The following is a 19976-nucleotide window of genomic DNA, read 5'->3' on the forward strand; positions in this document are numbered from 1 at the left end:
TTAGAGTTTGAATATCTAGAAGATATAGGGGAAGCCTTTTGGGTTTCTTAACAATTCTAGTTTAGGGATTACACTTTACACATCTTGAATATTATGAGTAACGACTGAGGGTTTTCTTTTTGGTTCTTTCCCTCAGGAGCTCTTTTTGAACCAGTTTATTTATTATAATATATAGTGATATTCTACTCTTGTTAAGAAAAATAATAACACTCATTGAAATTAGACCAATAGTATGCACATGGAAATTCGAACTCTTATTTTTGATAACTACTCAATTACTTTTAATAAGTCATATTGCTCTCTCTCTCTCTCTCTCTCTCTCTCTCTCTCTCTCTCTCTCTCTCTCTCTCTAAATTAATTAATTAATCTTGAGATAATCATTATAGTTTATCAAACTTTATATAAATGAATTCATGATTATATTTGTATTGAAACTTTATATGGTTGTCTTGTAAAGCCTCATTAGTGTTCCAATATGTTGTGAGAGTTTGAATATCTAGAGGATATAAGGCAAGCCTTTTGGTTTCGTCGAAAATTTTAGTTTAGGGATTACACTTTGCACATCTTGTATATTATAAGTAACAAATGAGGGTTTTCTTTATGTTTCTTTTCCTTATGAGCTTTCTTTGAACCAGTTCATTAAGTATAATATTTTATGATATTCCACTTTTGTTAAAACAAAAAAAATTAGCACTTATTGAAATGTGATACTACTTGACATGTGATACTTACACCAATTAGTATACAAAGACAAAAATTTCATAAAATATATCTAAATTAATTAATTAACAAGATTCTTTATTGTTTGTTTTAAAATCTCAATATCACGTCAATCTTAAATTTGTTATGGTTGAAAGTTGTTTTTTGAAATTTATTTTATTTGAATATTTGATTTAACTTCAATTCAATTTCAAAGAGTAAATAAAGTATATTATATATCTTATTTCTTTCGTATTAATTATTCTAATTTCAATTAAGTGATTCAAGAATAATATTTTATTATTTTATTATTTTAAGAACATTATATATTTCTATTTTTTTATCTATTTGTTACATTCATGAACAAATAAAATTATATAAGCAAATTATTAATCTATCCATTATTACAAATAATCTTTTAAATTCTAAAATATAATTATATTAAAATTACTATAATAAGAATAATTGTAAATTTTTAAAATTGCTTTAAAGTTATTTTTAATCTAATATCATAAAACATAACACATAATAATATAATTTTGTATGACTATTTTTTAACATTCATTAAATAAAATAATAATATCTATATTCTTAAATAATGGATATATATTTAAATAATTATATATTTATTAATCATATATACCTATTCAAATATTGATCATGAATTCCATTTTATCAATTTTCTTTTCCAGTGATGTGAATAATATGTCTCTATATTTATTACTAGCTTAGATGTCTTTATACATCTATCTAAAACATGCCAAGAGATATCAATCTCGAGGTGCCTATTTCAATAAATAGTTATTGAGAATAGATAGGCGCCTCAAGAATGATATCTCTCATCATGTTTTAGATAGATGTATAAAGATATCTAAGCTAGTAGCATTCGCATTGCAACATGTAAAATTGAAATCTATTAAATTATTAATCTGAATTATTCTTTTTAAAGCATGATGCTTATCATATCAATTATGTTTAATGGATAATGAAATATAGTATATACAATGCATACAATTTATCTCTTTCTAGATATTTGAGTCGTTCCTCCTTTGCTTTCCTGTTCACAACTTGCTTCCCTATCTTCATCTTTTCATAACGATCACAAGAAAATGGTGGTGATATTCGAAGTCCATCCAAAGACTTAAATCGTGATATAGAAACAAATGTTAGTCATGTCCTTTCTCTTGGTCCAATGTCAACCGTTGCCTTAGAAAGTGTTAATCCCTATGATTTATGGATAGTTAATGCCCAAGCCAAACGTAAGGGAAATTGACGTGTGCGGCCTCTTTGTATTGGAGAAATGGGAATTAATTTTGGAGCTGCATATTCAAATGGAATTCTAGAGTAATTGTCAAATTCAACCATAACATATGTTGGTGGATCTGGTGGGGCATTTCCAAGTTTGTATATGATATTTCGAATGTATCCTAGAGCTTGACAAGTCCTGCTTCAATCCATAAATTAGATGTTAACATGACCCTTGCTTCCTTAGCAAGTAACAATTCAATATCTAGTTCATCATTTTCACCTCCCCCTGGATTAGTACTTCCTTCTTTTGATGCAATGCTGCGAGCAACTAGTTTTTTTAGTGAATGTAATTTCTTTCTATTATGGTTATGAACATTATCATTTGTTGCAAATAGATGAATATTATTATCAAATTCCTCCTTAACATTTTGGGGCAATGAAACATCTTTCCTTATCATTAATAACTTCCAATCATCTATAGTTGGAGTTGCATCTCGTATATTAGTGAGTAATTGGCGGAACCTTTGTTGGTCTTCACTTTCACCTTCTTTTCTGAAAACTTTATCCAAAGTAACAATAATCTTGAACTCTTCCCATAATAACTTTGCACGAACATTACTATCATAAGGTGGTTTGTCACTGACAGGAGGCAGTTGTCCCAAATCTCCTACTAAAATAATCGATCTTCCTCCAAAATTCATGTTTGAATTTTCTGGAAAAGCTTGATGTAATCTTGAATCTATATTTTGTAACAAATTTTGACTAATAAGATTCATTTCATCAATTAATATGTACCTAATATGTTGAATTTCTTCTTGTAATGTTGTGAGCCTTGTGCCCTGTAAGTCAAAAAAATTTGTAAGAGGAATTCTTCGAGTTGAATGAATTGTTGATGCGCCAATGTTAAAAGCTACAATTCCAATTGGCGCTAATAATAAAAGGGGAGAATGTTGTGGTGTTGATGCATCATAAAGAGCTTGACAAATGGCTTGAATTAGATATAATTTCCCTGTTCTAGTTGTTCCTTGAATTATCATACATAATGGCATGACATGTTCACCTTGATTATAATGTGTCATAATAATATCAAGTGCTTTCTTTTGCTTAGCACCTAAAGTTTCATATGATATACTCATGATCATATCTTCAGGTATAAGTAAATCATTTTGTTTCATAGCATTGATAAAATGTATTGCATTATTTGTGTATTCTTCTCCTTGATATTCTGCCCTCCATGGATTTTGTCTGTCAATATCTCTTCTTCCCATTATATCTATTTCTGTTAGATCCATCATTTGTCCATGATGTAGTCTTGATATTATCTCCCACTCATGTTCAATTATATTTTGATTATTTGGTAATTCATTTTCATCTTTAGAATTATCATGAGTTTTGACATTATTTTCAGATTCATTTTCAATAGTTTGCCTATCCACATGCCATGGATTATAATTAAGGGACTCCCAATTGGATACAATTGTAGAATCATCTATTCCAATATCTCTTTGTATATTATGAAATGGTTTGTACAATAATAACTCTGACCAACAAAAATCAACCCATTTTTGTGAGTTTCGTGAAGGAATATTTGTAAATCTTGGAAACATTCTCACAATAGCTACCATTGTCCTTGCTTGCCATTTATTATCTTATTTTCTTCTATAGTTATAAGTCCAAGATCTAGCTGCATCTATTAGTGTGACACTTTCCATTGCATATGGTCTATCCATGTATCCTTCAATGAAAATTTTTAGGTGAGCTTCATCATCATTTTCTTCATTCTTTATCACTGGCTTGAACACCTCTCTTGAAACATTTAATGTAACAAATACTCTGCTACTTTCTACTAATGGAAACTCTAATAACATATGACATGTTTCTTGTGCACCAATGTATCTTTCAATCAGGGTTTTAGTTAATAGTCTCTTATATGCCTTTGATGCTCCTTCATCTGAATTTTCAATATTTGCAAGTCTTACCAACATTTGATGATATGTCTCAGAACTCTTTTCTGCTTTTGTTGCATACTTCACAATATAATTCATTACAGCATGTCTTGAGAGAACAGGTTGCCAATCTACATTTGCTCTCCATAACTGAAGTATGGTATGATTATGTGTGTTTACTCGATCATCATTTCTTGCTAGTTCATATATTTTATCTCTTATTGTTGGATCTTCAAATAATCTTGATCCATCTAGATGTAATGGCCATGTTGCATTGTACCTAAAAAATAAAGAAAACTATTAGCTTGTACACTATTTTTTCATTTTTTAGTAAAAAAAAAAAAGAATCTATATAATTATCTTACCTACAAACCATTTTCCCTCTTTCTTTATGAAGGCAAGCACCCTCTTTGCATATTGTATGGCGTTCAACACAATTGAGCAACTCTTCATAATCATGTTCGAAGTCTACTTGGCTTAGTTGTTGTGTATTTTGAAAGCATGGATGTTGTGTAAAATATTGTAGGACCTATTATTGAAGATATAACATATTTTATTAAGTAAAAAAGAAGAAGAAGAAGCATAATATATGTTGAATAGCTATAGAAGAATTGATATCATACATGTATGTTTCGTTGATGTGGATCTCCCCTTGGATTCTATGCATGTATAATAGAATCAAAATACTTTTGAACTATCTTGATTTCATCATGATTTCTCCAAATAAGGCTATCTATGTTAGGTGTTCCCTCTAACCATATGAATCCATGCACATGTGGCGATCCTCTATGTTGCCATTCATATCTTGACCAAAAATCTTTTACTTTCATTCCCTTCAGTAGTACTTCCTTTCGAAACATTGTATATCTTAGATGCATATAATATGCAACAATATGTGGGTAGTCAATAATATTTTGTCGTTGCCATTTTTGTGCCTCTTGTGGATTAGATGGTTTTGTTCCTTGCATTAATGCCTGTAAGTTGGGCCAATACATATCCGCTGCACTCAAAGTAAAGAAAACTGTTGGTGTTCCAATTTGATGCAAGAGATCACTTAATTCAGCTCAACATTTTTCCCAATAAGACCTTGTACCCCTTAGAGTTGTACCAAAATGCATCAAATGATCCGCTAGATGTGAGTGAGGAACATTTTCTATATGTTCTCGTAACTCATTGATTGTGATTGGCATATCTTGCAAGCTCTTTTTGGCAAATACTGCTGATGAATTTTGTGCATGATGTCGCATGATCATATTCATCATATAATACCTAAATCATGGGTGTCGTCCAAAGTGATGATCTCTATATCGAAGTAAATGCTTAAAAAATTCATGAAGATATACTCTTCTCAATCTTGGTTCGATCCAATCACATCGTCCATCTGGAAATAGTGTTGGAAAAGCCATATCAAGTAATCCTTCTGTGACATACTCATTCACTGGAGATGTTCCAATTCCCAACCAATCAATTGGTGATCCAAGATCTGCATTTGGGTTATTCATCCATGCATGAATTAGTTCCATCTCTCTTCGTGCATTTGGTGGTTTAGAGGCCATTGATGTAGTATGATTGGTAATATTTCCTTGATCCATCTCCATTATTAGACCCACAAATACATATTCATTTGCATCCGAATCAAATTACATAAGAACTGAGTTTAGCTGATCAAAGGTGTTATCATCTAAATTAGATGTAAGCTCGCTAAGTGCATTTTCATCAATTTGAACATCCCTATAGAACTTATCATGATTTATTTTAAATTGAAGTGCTTTGTAAACCCTCTCTTTATTGACTGTAAAATTATAACTTGTTCCATGTTGATCCTTCTTGCGAACAATGATAATAGGTAAATCTTTTATGTGATGTGGTAAGATTTTGGCTATTTCTCTTACTTGTGGAAAACTTATGGTATGTCCTTTATATTTAAATTGACCTCCATTTGCGTGTGTAACTTGAAGAATGGGGTTGATACGTGCTATCAACATTTCTTCTATTTGTGTTAGATTAGAAAGCTCTAATGGTTTTGGACCAGGATCCATGTCGTTTGATGTTGAAAATCAATGTTCATTCTTTTCTTGTCGACATCGATGACAAATAGGGCCTTTAGGGACCCGTGCAACCTTCATTGAAAGATAACTTTCTTGACAAATGTAGCACATACTAGGCATAGCAAGTTTATCTAGTCCATTTCGAAACATTATTTGTAATGTCCTCAAGTCAATCCCATTATTTTGAATAGTATTGATTGTCCCCTTATCCATTCTATTTTGTGTTCTTTTCAATTGGCTTTGTCTTCTTATTTGTGATGTGAACTCCTATTGTAAATTATAATTTCTTGAATCAACATTCATAAGATCCTCTACTCGATTAGTTGGTGTTTGTAGAACATGATCTATTGTCATAGAATTCATCCCATCGGAACTAAACCCACAATTTTCATGAGATTGAGTTTGTCCTTGATTTGAGTCACGTTTACAGAGTTGTATTTGTTGTATTTCTCTTTCATTCAACTCGTCTAGGCTCATAGATCTTTTTGTTTGTCTTCTCACTATATTTTGGTTATCTTGAGATGTTTGTGTACGATGTGCTCTCATCTTATCTGCATGTTGTCTCATTTCTTTTTCAATCTCTTCCACCATCATAGTTTCCCTACGCTTGACATGTCTTTCTCTATCAAGTTGGTTTTGATGATTCCTTTCTTCTTCTCTTTCTGCATTAGTCATTTGTTCACGTCGTTGTCTCATATAATTTCATGCATATTCTCTATGTTGTATTTGTTGGTCACCATTTCTAGGACTTTTAGCTTCCTCTCTTTGAGCATTATTCTTTTGTTCACGTCATCGTCTCATATAATTTTGAGCATATTCTCTTTGGTACTGTCTTCTTTGCTCTTTATTCTCAAAATTTAGTCTTGGACGAGGCATTTTAGAAAATCTGAATGTGATAACATTAAAAGTAATAGGATTTAAATTAATAATCTTTCACAAACAAATAAAACATAAAATATATTGAGCTATATATTATTAAGAATTATGGAAGTAAAGATTAATATATTTCATAAATTTTCTCATAGTAAATTATGGACAAAATCTATCTTTGTATTACAATTATAGACAATTAAAATGGAGATTAATATGTAGATACATTTGTTATCTTAGATTTGCATTGCACCATGACCTTGTGAACTACAAAATACCTAAATTTTTCATTTCCTGAGAAAAATGTAGGACCTCTCTACATAACAAGAATATTTTTATAACCATAAAATCAGAAATTATAAGAATAATAGTAAATACTATCATGATTTTATCCTCAGATGTTGTAGGAAGATTTATGATAGCAATTTATGTGTGTCATTTTCCAAGCTATGATATTATTCTATGGCTTATGTGTTTGTAACTTTGTATTGATTTGAGTAGGCATGTATATTATTCTTTAAAACTTAGGAAAACACTAATACGCTGCTTTGTGCATGTTCTCTTATTTTGTGTAGAAGAAGAAGGAATGAAAGAAAGTACGAGAGGTTGGGATCCTAAAGAAGGATCCTAATACTATAAAAGAGCAGATTGATAAGCTAGAAATGACGAGTATGTCCTAATGTGGGTTTTTGGAAAATGACTTTTTGTATTTATTTATCTCCTTTATCATTTCTTTTATTTTACTTGTTTTGCTAATCTATTGTCTTGTATTTAGAGACTATGAATGCTGTAGTGTCATCTACAATACATCTAAATATGACTTCTGTTTGACTTGAAAATTTGAAGTTAGTAATGTGTTTTGTTCACGTTGTAGAATGAAGTACTTAGATTTGTTTTAATGAAACCCTGGAGAGGCAGATGGGGCATTGGACAAAGCAAGAAAGCATAAAAAGCATTAACTGGAAGACACACTGAACCTTGTCACAAAGAAGCGAAAGGTAGTACGTTGGAACATGTTAGAAAAATATTTAAATTTTCGCAACTGCTTTATCAAATTATATTTGATGGTAGTTAATGTATTACCTATTTATTTATTCAATAGTAGTTGCAAAGATTTGTTTTTGGTTTTGTGTTGTTTTGCTATTGTTTTATGTTAGTTCCATTGACTCTTTTGCACAACTTTTTTGCAGGAATACGAAGAAAGATGCGTGAGAAAGGTCAAGAGCCGATAATGTTCAGGTAAGCCCTAAAATGGATCGATAATCTTCTGTTCAAATGTGTCATTTGTTGTGTTGAAATATCATCATTCATATAAAGTTTAAAAGTATTTGCAGCTTTTCCTTTCATTATGTGTTAGACTTATGCTCCTAATTACTATTCAGTCATCTGGCTCCACCAAGATGGAGGTCAACAGCAAAAGAAGAGCAGAGGGTAAAACATCCAAAGCCAGAGGTATCATTTGTTAAAATTAAAACATTTGCAGAATCAAATCCATGTTTATCAACATCATCTAATTGTTATTTTTTCATTTGAGATATCTATCTAAAAAATTCAATAAGAAGGTGCAATTAAAGTTTCTGTAGACAACTTGACCTAATCTGACTTCTAAATGGCGTAGGCTTTTTTCTTTTTTTGCTGCTCTTCTATGACTGATATGTTTGAGTAATGTATGCGTTCTTTGCAAGCTCGAATTGATTTCAAATTTCAATATATGTGAAACTGGATGAACTTATGTTTAGGCTGAGAGAGGGATAAATTGTGCCTTCTATATTTATATCATTGATTTAATGGGATGTGACGATACGTAAACTTAAATTTTTAATAGTCGGCTGTTAATTCTCAAAATGAAAAAGTTAACATTAAAGCGGTCACAACACTTCATTCCCTCATTCTGCCACTATAGGTTACGCCTCTTGGTGTAATAATAAATGAGATAATTATTATAGTACTAAAAATAATGCTAAAGCAAATGTTTCTTCTCACATTTGGAATAGTGTATGGATAAGAGATAAGGAATAGTGTATGGATAAGAGATAATATGCCTACAAAGCATGAATATAGTGAATAATTATTGCTCATTTGTCAAAGTGTTACACTAAATCTTATAAATCTTATAATTATTAGACAAGTTCTATTTTAATTTAAATAATAAGAATAATTTTATTAAAATTTATTAAGTTTAAAACATAATAACTAATCATTTTTTATAAGACTAAAATTTTCACATTCATTAAATAAAGTTTCAATATTTTTACTCCTAAATTATTATTATTATTATTATATATACTCACTACACAAATAAAATTGTATAAATAAATTATTATTCTATTATCATTTTTTTCAAATGATCTTTTAAATACTAAAATATAAATATTTTATAATTTAAATAATAAGAAAAATCATCACATTATATAAAATTATTTAAAATCTAATATCATTATAAAATATTCTTAAATCATAGATATTCATGTAAATGATGATATATTTATCAATCACATTTACTTACTCATTTAAATATTAATTTTTGTTTATTTATTTAAAATCTTTTTAATTTAACTGATTTTGTAAACAACAATAATATGATAAAAATACTCTAAAAACTAAATATTTAGAATGTAATATAAATTAAAATCAAAGAATATAATTATAAGTCATGCCCGATTAAGATTGTATGTATCTCATACATTCAATGCAAATATAAAATATAATACCAAACCATACAGTCTTAATCATAGAGAATCCAATTCATTTATAACATCCGAGCTCTAAAATTCCTTTCCCAATCGGCAACATAGTAAAAAACCAATTTTTTTGACACATCTCCAAAGATCTAAAGTAATAATGAATTGTAGAAATTTGATTACATTTTTAAAACTCTTTGGGCTAATAATTGGATGTTTAATCAAATCCAAAAGCTGCTATTTGTATTTCTAATGAATTGTAGAAATTTGATTACATTTTTAAAACTATAAATTTTCTTATATTTGTTCTGTCATAATGAAAATATAATCTTGAAAACATTAATAACATTTTCAATATATTTATAAAATTATAACTTCATTCCAGACATATTAGTGGGCATCATCTTAGATTTAATTCAAATATTTAAATTATGACTTTGGTTCAATTACAATAAAAAATGAGTTTTCTGAAAATATAATAATAACATCCACTTAAAACAAAACTCAGCACCTATTATTCATTAATCATGTCTTAAATTAACATCAATATAAAAATAAAATCAAACCATTAGCTTGTAAAAATGATGAACCATTTGAATTGGATCCATTCAATAAATAGTGTAAAATAGTTGGCCAGACTCTTTATCCAAAATTATGGACGAGGACCACAATCTTTCCATTGCTCGGTCTTATTGTTGACCGAAGAAATATATTGTATTGAGAGAAATGGAGAAGCGGACGATGGTATTATAAGATGAGCAAGCATTTAGTGCTGACCAGCTAGACAAAGCTATCAATATCGCCATGTTTTATTTCATGGCATGCAAATCTTGTCTTGCAACTTGCAATCTTGGTTGATATAAATTGGGGTTCCATCGTAATCTATTTATTCACCCACCTCAACATCTCACATTCTGGATGCACTTCCCTCTGTCAGGCTCCATTAGAGTACGGCCACACGATGCCCGTAGGAGCCAGGATGCCATGCATTAGAGGGCATGAGGATGGGCATACCCAGGCAATTGATCCTATTGGCTAGGTGGCTATTACCCTCTTTTACATTGTGGGCTTTCAATAGCCTCCAAGAGCCACCCACGCATGTACACTCCCCTTGGGATGCGTATCATAGGTGGAACTAGTTAGTTGGAAGGCATGGCTATTGTTTGTACCACGAGCCCCCTTATGTCTACATGAAATAAAGAAAGGGGACCTTAGGTAAGTAGATGGGTAGAGGGATTAGGATAGGAGGGAATTAGGTGAGTAAATAGGGGGGTGTTTAGTACATGGTTTAAGTATTTTATATTATTGTTTTAAATGGATATTTTATATTTGTTTAGCTTGATTTAGTTTAGGATAGATGTTATGAGCATTTCTATAGTTTAACCTTCTTTGTTATTGTATATTAATATGTATATATCTAACTTAATATATATATATATATATATATATATATATATATATATATTAAAAACATATGTATTATATATTGTTTGATATATGTATATAATAATTTGTATTCAGTACTGATATCTTTTGTAATTTGTATATTCAATATATACACAAATTAATATATAATTCTTTTGTATTTATATAAAATTATATAATGAATATAAATTTTAAAATTTGTATATATGGTCATTTTCTTATACCAACACAAAGTTATGAATGAATTACTTTTTGATGCAATTTTTTCGCATAAAGTATTTAGAGAGTAGACCCTAGAGAAAAGCGGGGTAGATATTAATATAAAACTATAGAAACAAATATAGTTCAACAAGTATTATGAATAAGAAGAATACAATATTGTTGTATGTATTCCAAGTAGGACATGGATTATTGATAAGACTCTCTCACCTTTGCAAGAAGACTCATAATTGGGGGAGTAGATTTGATAAAGATTATGTTGTCATTAGGTGTTGGTCAATAACCCCCTTTAATGATTAATGAGTTGTTCATAATTATTTACCTAGAGAGAACACGATTATTCTAGTTATCTAGCTTGTGGTATATGGAAATTAAGATTTAGTTGTTATTTCAATTAGGATAAAGACCTTATGGAGAGATATAATTAGATTATTAAAGGTTAAGATGATGTGATTATGAGATTAGCATAGTCATTAACAAAGTATACCCTAAAATATTATAAGACCATTACACTTGGAATACGTTAACAACCTAACACCCCTTAGTTAAGGAGTAAGTTTCAAGTCAATCAACACTTAACAAATCTTTCAACACCTCGGACACCATAAGTATGTGCACCTTGAAACACTCAACTTATGGACAACCTAGTTGCAACATGATAATATCATTATGCGATTAACCTAGGTTTACTATTAAAAAAAAAATTTATTAGATTTTTTGTGGGCTTGGCATGAGGGCTCTCTTTGTTAGTTTTTACTGGTTTGGTTTAATGGCCATTGTGAATATCTAGTAGTAGTATTAAAAACACTTTATTGTGGGGTTTTTTGATGGTTAAGAAGGGAGTTGGGTAATTGCATGGTAATGACTTTTGATTGATTCTTAGTCTACAGTTTTCTTTGTATGGGTCAACCCCCATTTTGGCTACTTCTTAATATAAAAAATTATTGCATTGGATTTAAATACAAGTGCTAGTTAAGAAAGTACAATGACTTTCCTCAATGATTATTTTATCTTTAAAGGAAGGATGTTATATTTTATTACTATAAGCCATTGATATATTCATATGCATATCCTCCTATAATGATATAACAAAGAATCTTTCTTTCTTTTACAAAATAAAATAGCGAATAATTATATTTTATACACACCCAATTTATGGCATTACTTTTGAGATGTCGACTTAAACACATCATCAAGAAATGTGTCTAAAAATTAATATTTGCACTCGAAGCAGGTACATTAACAATTATTGGAAGTAATTTTTAGCACTAAAACTATGCCTGCATTGGAAGAACCTATACATTAACACTTACTGAAAATTATCTTTAGCACCTAACTATGTTAGATTCTTAGTAGTTTGAATGGTGGGTAGCTACCGCTCCTAGTATAGGAGTTGAACATTGTCAATTGGAAAGAGACATTAAACACATTTCAGGGAAGATGAAGTAGAATTAGATCTGATACATAAATGATAGATGTTGCAGAAATTATAGGGAATGGGTAGGCTTTTTCTCAAATCTAGTTTGGAAGAGTAATAATTGTCCTACTCATTTGGGTTTCTGTGTTTGAATTCGATCGAGATTTAGAGGGGCTATGGTATGGTCTCTTTAGGCATGTCTCCCTCACTTTTTAATCTCCACATCTCTTAACTAACACATGAGTGAGCCTAACGGTAAATAGAAAATTTGACCGCATCAAGAGATCTTATTCTAGAAGCACTTATTTTTTATTCAATTTTCATTTTAACATGTATGGAGCCTCCAAATAATATCTTTTTATATATAATATTAAATAGTTGTATGCTAATAATAAAATAAACTCTTATGACATGACTATTAGACACTACAAGTGTCAATTTTTTATTTTAACAAATAAGGCTTTGAAAATGTTGATTTTACCACTCCAAGCATTTCTTCTCAAAATTAATATTATTATTGGAAGAAGGTATTTAAAAAATTAATGGAACTAATTTCAGCACCAACATTTGTAGGGGGTAGGAAGAGGGTACACAAACAGTAAAGGAAATTTAGTTCAAGACCCACCTATGCCGACATTTGTAATTACCTCAGTCAGTGGACCGCCTACGGCACGTCGATATGAGAAGCTGAATGTTGTCAATTTGAAGACACATATATTTCTGAGGAGTGCGTTGAGGAAGGAGGCTTGGGTCTGATAAAGAAATGGCAGTTCTATCGGAAACTGTAGCAAACGGGTGGACAAGTTTTTCTAAAAGCTGGTGTGCGGGAATAATAATTGTGCTGGTCATTTGGAGTTTAGGGATTCGGATGCGATCGGGATTCAGAGGGGCTACGGTGTGGCCGCTTTTGGGCGTGCTTCCCTCGTTGCTTCTCCACTGGCGCCACCTTTATGACTGGATTACTGACCTCCTTATCATTAATGGCGGAACAAAGAGGTTTCCCGGGCCTTGGAAAAGCCGGATCTTGACGGCCGACCCGGCGAACATAGAATACATGCTCAAAACTAGGTTCCACAATTTCGGGAAGGGGGAGATTTACAAAGAGACATTTCGCGACATGTTCGGCGAATCAGTTCTGCTGCAAGACGGGGAGGCTTTCAAGCGGCTGAGTGTGCCAATCGCCAAGGCCTTCTCCTCCCCCGCCTTCCGCCACAGTGTGGCCGCCGCCCTGCCTGACACGATGCAGAAAAATCTCCTCCCCGTCTTCACCTGCGCCTGCGAGAGAGCCCAAGTTATTGAGCTGCAAGGCGTGTTGCACCGGTTTGCGTGCAGTAACGCATGGTTCTTCGGTGCCGGTGTGGAGCTCGATTGCCTCAAACCGGGTGATCCCAGAGTTCCCTTCTTGGAGGCCTTCCTTGAGGCCACCCAGTCCATCATGTTTCGCCTTCTCATGCCCCCATTCTGCTGGAAAACATTGAGGTTCCTCAACGTTTTGTCCGAGGGCCGGTTTCTTAGAGCCAGAGACTTTGTCTACGCCTTTGTTGTCCAAAACTGGAACTATGACCGCGAGGCCGCAAAGCAGGACAGCGCTCCTCTGGCTGACATCACCTCGGCCTTCCTTCGGTACGAGGAAGAAAGCGGGCAGTTTTATTCCATGAAACTGAAAACTGATTTACTCGTCAACCTCATTTTCGCGGGCACGGATACCGTTACAGCGGGGCTCACTTGGTTTTTGTGGCTCGTAGCGAAGAACCCCCGTGTTGAAGGGGAGATTTTAGCAGAGCTCCGAGAGATCGTGAAGCAGAGGAAGAGTACTAGTCCGGAGGATGAGGCGGATCCGTTTAGTTTTAGCTTTGAAGAAGTGAAGCGGATGGAGTACCTGCAAGCAGCGGTGAATGAGGCTCTCCGTCTGTACCCACCAATTCCAATTGAGAACGTGACTTGCGAGGAGGACGATGTTCTGCCCGACGGCATCCCCGTGGAGAAGGGCGCGTAGGTTATGTACTCCATTTACTCGTCCGGCAGGATGGAGAGCGTTTGGGGCGAGGATTGTCTGGAGTTCAGGCCGGAGAGGTGGATGAGGAACGGTAAGTTTGCGAAGCAATCAAATTTGAAGCTGTTAGCGTTCAATGGAGGACCTCGGCTGTGCACGGGAATGGATTTCGCGTTCTGGCAGATGAAGTGGGCTGCGGCGTCGGTTCTCATTCGTTATTGCATAAAGTTTGATGAGAAGCATCCTGTGCTACCCAAATATGGGCTCGTGCTTTTCATGAAGAATGGTTTGCGCGCAACAGTCCACAAGAGGGAAAAGGGAGATGATGGCGAGGGCAACGAATAAACTCTATGGCAACATTACCAGACTGGCTTGGTTATACCATATAAACCATATAGCCCATCTATCTGCACAAATAAATGTGCTTTCTCATATTATATAAGTTATATGATGTATGTGCTTGTTTATATATATATTATATTAACTTTATTACCACATCTAGATCAATATAAATATTAGCACACTATATAAATATAAATTGAAGCATAATATGCATACGTGTACGTGCATATATAGATATAAATTTATATAAGAAGGAAATCTAAATAGAAAAATATGTTAGAATTAAAATATTTATAAACTAATATTTTATAATAATATACAATTGTTATTTGAATATCTTAATACTTCATCTTAAATCAAACATGTGCATTTTTGACATATTTGATGCAATCTTTTCTAATGACCAATTTTAGTTTTACGCGATTTCAATTGAATATGTTTCTATCTTTTTAGGCTTATAATCAAATCAAAAATAGAAGATTCTTGTCAGGACCTATTGGGACATGTTGTCCAAATTCTGACAAATGATGAACACTTTATTTTTAAATGTAGACCGGTGTGGGTATTACACATATGGTATACTTTAAACTAATTCCACACTGAAGTCTAAAAAATTGTAGACATACACATCAATATAAGGAATAGTGAAAAGATGGGGCACGATGAAAAATCCACGTTGGAAACCAAACGACACTAAAGCATTATGTGTCTATTATGGTTTCAGCAACACTTGATTAAGGTCTTCTAAACCAAGGTAGAGCCTTCTAAAATAAAAGTGATTTTTTTTCTTAAGGGCGATCCTTAGCATTTATATAGTTTACTATGACTATGAATTCTCAAGCATTCTCAAGCCCTTTACTCCAATGAACAATTTGAAGGTGGCAATGTTTTTAGGGGTATCTCTTATCTGTGACCCTCACAAGTTATCATGAAAAAATCACTTTCCATTATGTCTTTCCACATTGATGCGATTCACAACACTTTGCAACAGTTGGGTTCTTCTCAAATGTGATACTGATGTCCTACCATATGACTAACTCGGTTCAACCTCTCACCCATGCTAGCACTACAAAGCCAAGTGGTCGGGTAAGAATTTTAGAAACCAACAAGTGGTCGCCTGAGACATTCCCAACAAGCAATGTTTACTTAGAACTTGTTTAGGGTGACGAGCTAAAAGTGGATTTAAGAAAATTCAAGAGTCAAAACTCTCATTAATAATAAGCCAAGATCATTTAAAATAAAATTGAAGGGTGCATATATATTTTCAAGTTCATGTATCACGATTGTGGTAGCTATGATACACAATTTTTTTAAGGGAAGAGGAAAGTTTATCCGAACAAAGACAAATATGGGAGCTTTTGATATCTTGAATATAATAACAGTTAAGGAACCCTCTTTTGAATTCAAAACATGCTAAAATATATTTAAATCGATGCGGATACTTGAGACTAGGTTGCTCGAGTTCTTTAAGAAAGGAATGCAAAGAAATCACCCACAACAAGAGACAATTACTAGAACTTTTGTATACCACCCAACTCATGATGTATTAATTTATCAAATAAACTAGTGAAGAAGTAGATATTCTACATGAGCTTGAATGAGGTAGATATTTTCATAGGAATAATGCACCTCTAGAAGTTTTTAGAATACAACATTACAGAATACAATATATGACATGAAATTGTTTTCTTATTTTCAATAATTCATTCTTGGCATGATACTTGTAGTTAAACAATACTAAATAATTTTATCATTCTCCATTGGTGATGTCTATTAATATAATTATGTAATATAACCATTAGCAAATATATAATAAAATTAAGTATTATAATCATTAAAAAATATATAATTATTAAAATGTAGAGCTTATACATCTCATATTAGTGATTAATTCTAGAGTAAATATATTAAATAACTATTTTTTCTCAAATATAATTTAGATTGAATCCTTACAAACAACTATCTTTTCCCTGCTTTCATTTACTAGCTTGTTTGATCAGATTATTCTAGGATTTCTAGGTATTTTCCATGGTGACAACCTCATCTTCTCCACAGAGACGACCATCTACTTCCAATAACTACAATCATGTTGGTTAATAGTTTGTTCTCCTATTTGATTTTATAATTTGACTCTTTTAATACCCAAGGTTTTGGAGAGACAAAAGGATGTCACCAACAAATGGGTCAGTGTATGTGTTCTATCACTTCCCTCTAAATTATAAGGTACAACTCCCTTAAGACTTGCAATAATGTGCAATAAAATATCTTTCTTAGATCATAAGTTTTGATAGAATAAGCTCTATTAACTTGAGATCATTAAAGGCTAACCAAATTGCTTGTAGATGCAAACAATTCAAGAAAAATGGATTTAGAAAACTTATCACACCCAATGGAAAGACTATAGTGGGTTATCTTGAGAATTTCCGACTCGTAGTCCTATTCTAAATGCAGATTAATTATTTGAATGCAAAAGAGGAAAGGAAGGAGAGATGCACATGAGGGAAAATGGAATTGCTTTAATTATCAATCTTTAATGAAATGGAATCCAACAAGTTACTAATAGATTCATCCACATTTATCCTTCAACTCCCAATCAAACTATTTAACATGCCATGAAACAAGCAGTAGGAGAATTAGAATCACATATGAAAAAGAAAATAGAATTACATATACTATAAATACCATAGTGAAATGGAATCCACGAGGCTATCACAGAATCATAAATAATTGTCCTTCAACTCTCAATGCAGAACTAATCTATGGGAAACAAAACATGAAGAACAAATTAGGTAAATGGAATTATAGAGCCAATTCAACATCAAGTTTGCCAACCCTTGTATTATCAAAAGAAGTTACATTTATAGTTTTCTATCATCCCTCCTTTCTAGAAGAGCAACAATCACATAATAGAAATAAAACATGAAATTATTGAATTTGCAATATATTATGGACACGTGGCATCTTCTCATCGATGATCCTAATGTCATGGCACTTTTGAAACACATAGTGACTATTGATCTTCATACTGTTTCAAGAACCCTGTGTTAATCTTCACTTCTTTATATTCTACTATTTGGCACCAAGTTTATGTAATTGATATTTCAATGATCGCTGAAAGTTTGTATTCTAGCCATCAATCTCAAATTAACAATCATGATTAAAGCATAATAATGCTCTTTATTTTTTGTTGTGGCTTCTTGTTATTCACACAATTTTATCTTCCGATTCAACAATGTGATCAATCAATTTTTCGTTGTTTCACCGAGTTAACTCAAGGTTTCATCTAAACCCTTGAGAACATGTGAACTCCTATTATCACTCCTTCATAGCTTCAACCCCAAGTCATGATTAACTCTTTGCGACCCTGCAAGCTTTAGTAGTTTCACAACTTTGCTACTTTAACTCATGATTTATCTTTAACCCTGTGACCCTACAATTCATGACCTTTCCTTGCTTTGCTGCGTTAACTATGAGTTATCCTTAATCACTTACGATCATGAGCCTAACGGTTATTTTTGGCATTTTACAACTTCATAGTTGTTATCCTTAATTGCTAGTCCAACCTTGGGACCATGCAATCTTCAGTTTTTGTTGTGTCATGATACTAACCTCAGGTCATCTTTAACCCTCCATGACCATGTAAACACACACTTTCACTCCATTGGAACATTAACCTTGAGTTAGCTCTACCCCCTTGCAACGATGTGATCAATGAATTTTCACTCTATCATTGTCTTAACTTAGGATTACTTCTAACCACCTGCAACCTTGTGAACAAAGGCTTTCTAATCACTTGTAAACATGCGACGAGCATTGATCTCTTAAGATCTAGTGGCTGGGACTTGAAGATCTTAACTCTCTGATTTGTTCTATAGTGTAGGTCCATCTTGCTCCACATGTCATTTTTTTTTTTGGCGCACCATCACAACTTAGATTTCCATTGGTTAGCATTAAGTTGTGATCATGCACCTAGCAGCCATTTCTGGCATTTCAAAGCTTCGCAACTATCATCTTTAAACATCTAGCCAAGCTTATGATCAAGCAATTCCTTGCTTTTGCACCTTTAGAGTTGCTCATATTGAACTAACACTTAATGTTGCGAACATATGATGGTTCTTTTGATGTTTAACTATTAACACTTTTTGCCAAGTTGTAACTTATCATATCTCTATTCTACTAACCATAGTGAAATAGAGACAATTGTGACCTAACTGTAATCATGCCTTTGCAACATTAATTTTAAGTTCTCCTTAACTGTTGAAAACCACATGATTCTTTTGTTCTCATTGCTTCATGACCTTGACTCATGATTAACTTAGCCTTTCTGTGAACTTGCAAAAATCATTTTTCTCTAATCGCAACTTTCTTTCGCATCTTCGTGGCTTTCTTTGAGGGTTAATGTTGACAACATGCGATCATGTGAACACTATTGATCTAATCTTCATCTAATGGCTAGGGATCCACTTCTAAGAAAAAATAACTTTCAACTTACCAATGACATGCATTCTTTTTGTTGATTGACTTTTCTGCTCATCCACGTAGGCTACTGATACAAATTGATTTCTCTACATTCTGAGCTCAATCACTTGTGATATCTTCCATTGAAATGTGATTACTGTAGATCTTTGCTATTGAAATCCTTTTGGAACTGTAGATGATGAATCATTAGGATTTATAAACCTTCTTCTCATCAAGAAGATGCTTATAACCAACCCACTAAAACCCTAAATTACCTAGCCTTTTGACTAGTGCAATACTTACATGATTTCCTGCATTAGGTTAGCTCAAAGGAATGATGAGAAAAGAGGTTATCCTATGGGAATTTCTAGACTTTATATTCAAGACAATGACAAATTTGACTTGACTCAAACCTAAAGCAAAAAGGAATGAACTGAAAATTGGGCAACAATTTTCTCTGTTTGGGGATTTAAGCATGACAAATGCTTAAAAGAATCCTAGCAATCTTCAGTTCCACACAACAAGGTGACAACTTGGAAACCAAAAAGAACAAACTAATGTAGGAAAGAAATAAAAACTAACTAAGAAAGAGAGCAACTTAAGAAAAAGAAAAATGCATGAAAGAAAAAC

The 19976-nt window shown here is 32.5% G+C and overlaps 1 pseudogene; it reads left to right on the forward strand.

Moving 5' to 3' along the window:
- The first annotated feature begins 13316 nt into the window (after window positions 1-13316).
- Window positions 13317-14891, forward strand: LOC149530660 (cytochrome P450 86B1 pseudogene; annotated as a pseudogene).
- Window positions 14892-19976: the final 5085 nt, after the last annotated feature.

This window comes from Cupressus sempervirens, chromosome 11, assembly GCF_028749045.1.
Source record: "Cupressus sempervirens isolate cs-2001-9-10 chromosome 11, ASM2874904v1, whole genome shotgun sequence".
In the NCBI taxonomy this organism is placed as follows: Eukaryota; Viridiplantae; Streptophyta; class Pinopsida; order Cupressales; family Cupressaceae; genus Cupressus; species Cupressus sempervirens.